At 55.2% G+C, this 2,963-nt stretch overlaps 1 non-coding gene across 1 annotated transcript; it reads right to left on the minus strand.

The window, feature by feature from the left end:
* Positions 1 to 882: 882 nt before the first annotated feature.
* On the minus strand, positions 883 to 961 carry LOC147710320 (small nucleolar RNA Z195/SNORD33/SNORD32 family). Its single transcript, XR_015296207.1, has one exon. It is a non-coding gene; the product is annotated as a small nucleolar RNA Z195/SNORD33/SNORD32 family (small nucleolar RNA).
* Between the last annotated feature and the right edge of the window lie 2,002 nt (positions 962 to 2,963).

Here is a 2,963-nt window from a genome sequence, read left to right on the forward strand (position 1 = left end):
GGGGCACGAAAACGGAGGCACAAGCAGGCAACAGGGGCACACGGAGGCACAAGCAGGCGACAGGGGCACACGGAGGCACAAGCAGGCGACAGGGGCACACGGAGGCACAAGCAGGCAACAGGGGCACACGGAGGCACAAGCAGGCAACAGGGGCACAAGGAGGCACAAGCAGGCAACAGGGTCATGAAAACAAGCACAAGCAGGCAAAAGGGTCACAAGCATGAATTGTAATTTAGACGGGGCTGAAGTGGAGAACGGTCAGTAGGGAAGTAGTGCGGCTGGTGCAGTGGTACCAGGCCGAAAGGTGAGAGGGGCTGTCTGCACCCCAGTTTGAACAGTTTCCACTACCTAACAGGGATTGGTGGGAGGGGGGTGTACTTCTTGCTCGTTGGTCCCGGTGATGACAGCAGGTTTCTGTACATTTGAGTGGCCATGCTAGACATATTACAAGTGTAGATGCCTGCAGCCTCGGCGTCAGTGGGGTCAATACATGTGTGAATCAGTACACAACACGCCTGACACTAAGTGTTAAACACCCACCTCAGACGGGGCTCGGTCAATGCAGGAGCACACGGTGACCTGCCGGAGGAGCCACAGTGACTACAAGGGCTAGGCATCTCTGACACCCGCCGCCGCCGCCTGAGCTGGAGGAGTCCGGACCGTGTACACTGAACTGTCTGGCAGGGGAAATAGTGCAAAAAACGTCCCGTATTTCTGTGGCTACATTGTAACCAGATGGCGCTATGGATAGAATAAAGTACATCTTCTCCTCAGGTCACAACACGGAGAGCGGGAGGATGGAGGTAGCTTGCAAGGAAGAAGGAACAAAATAAACAATGCAAATCACCCAGATACTAAGGAGAGAAGCAAGGAAAAGGCGGACAAGTCTCAGATGGTAGTGCATGTACAGAATCTCATGGTCGCAAGACTCGAAAACTGACAATATCCCATCACAGACCAGTGCAGTCGCAAGAGATGGACACAGTTTTAAACTTACCAGTATGGCAGAGTTCGCATGGCTGTAAGAAACTGCACTGGCCAACAGCAAACTGCAAAGAACAAATCGCAAATATGTTTATAAAATGTAGAAGACTGACACTCAAGTGTAAATTTGGCAGTTACTACACAAACCTTCCAATTGAGAATACCATAGCCAGACTTAACAGGAGGAATACGCCCCCGAAATTGTGGAAGCCTAGGCAAACGACAAACGCCTGACACTAAGTGTCATACACCCACCTCAGACGGGGCTCGGCCAATGCAGGAGCACACGGTGACCTGCCGGAGGAGCCACAGTGACTACAAGGGCCAGGCATCTCTGACACCCGCCGCCGCCGCCTGAGCTGGAGGAGTCTGGACCCTGTACACTGAACTGTCTGGCAGGGGAAATAGTGCAAAAAACGTCCCGTATTTCTGTGGCTACATTGTAACCAGACGGCGCTATGGATAGAATAAAGTACATCTTCTCCTCAGGTCACAACACGGAGAGCGGGAGGATGGAGGTAGCTTGCAAGGAAGAAGGAACAAAATAAACAATGCAAATCACACAGATACTAAGGAGAGAAGCAAGGAAAAGACGGACAAGTCTCAGATGGTAGTGCATGTACAGAATCTCAGAATGGCCCCCGAGCCCTCTCAGGGCTCTAAACAATAACTGGGCGTCGGAGCCCTTCGGGGGCTCTACCACAAGAATGCTGGTAACGTTGGAGTCCTTCACGAACTCGAGAACAAGGTGGCCCCCTGAGCCTCGCAAGGCTCTCAGTACCGAACGGCCCCCAGAGCCCTCTCAGGCTCTAAACAACAATGGGTGCGAGATCGCACTACGGGGGGGAGGGGCGGACACCGACAATGTGTCCCGACGCCCCTCTCCCCTTGCAGGCACTCACCGGGTCCGGAGGCTGCTGGAGGAGAGCTCCCGCTCCTCGGGACTCTCCGGGGCCGCGGAGGGACGTTCTCCTTCCCCGGGGCTCCTCCTGTGCTCGGGAGCCTCGGGACGGTCGGTGCAGGCTGCTTCCTCCCGGCTCTCTCCTCCTCCTCCTGCGATGACGCGGAAGGGGGCTGGGCCGGCTGGGCCAATCCCAGCGCAGCCCGGGCTTGAAGGCGGGCGCTGCTTCCTCCTCTCACTCGGGGCCGCGGCGGTGAATACACGGAGCAATGCCGGGTGGGCACCGGCCTTAAATCTAAATATTAAGCGAGGTGGGCACTCGCTCGGGGTACCACAACAGCGGCAAGGTCCCTGGCAGGGTGGGCACCTGCCAGCGGACAAAATACTCGAAAATCAGAAAGTAAAGCGCTACCGGCCAAATAAGTAGGCAGGTGCCGGCAATGCCGGGCCAGATTCAGGTGCGTTCCCGGCTTTTGGCTGACGTAGCGTTACGTAGCCAAAAGCCAAAAATTATCGGGAACGCCCCCGAATCTGGTCCGGCATTGACGGACAGGCCCGTCTTCCAATGGCTAGCCTCCATTTATGGAGCTAGCCAATGAAAGACGGGGGCGGATTCCCAGCCCCCATACTATACTCATTAGGATTTTTCCTAGCACATGCGTACTTCGTACGCATTGGCTAGGCAAAACCTAAAAAGAAGTGAAAAGGGCTCCGGGTGAGGGGTCCGGAGCCAGGACTGGAGAGAGCCATAGACAGCACAAGGAGGAGCTGATTCCTGAGCAGGAGGCTGCTGCCAAGAACCAGGGAAAACAAGAGCAAAACCAGGCTCAGAATGCTGGGTCCTAAGATAAGATAGGAAAGACCCAGGAACAGCACGAGGAGAAACTCCACCGAGCTGTCCAGGATGTAAAGAACCAGGGAAACCAAGAACCAGGCTCAGGATGAGGGGTCTTGAGCCAGGCGTAGGAAGAACAAGGAAAGCAAAAGAAGGAACTAGGTCCAGGTTGAGCCGCTGCAGTCAGGATAGAAGTACCCGGGACAGCAAGAACAACAACGGGCTTCAAAGCTAGGCTAGGGC

The sequence above is a fragment of the Lissotriton vulgaris genome, chromosome 5 (genome assembly GCF_964263255.1).
Source record: "Lissotriton vulgaris chromosome 5, aLisVul1.2, whole genome shotgun sequence".
Lineage (NCBI taxonomy): Eukaryota > Metazoa > Chordata > Amphibia > Caudata > Salamandridae > Lissotriton > Lissotriton vulgaris.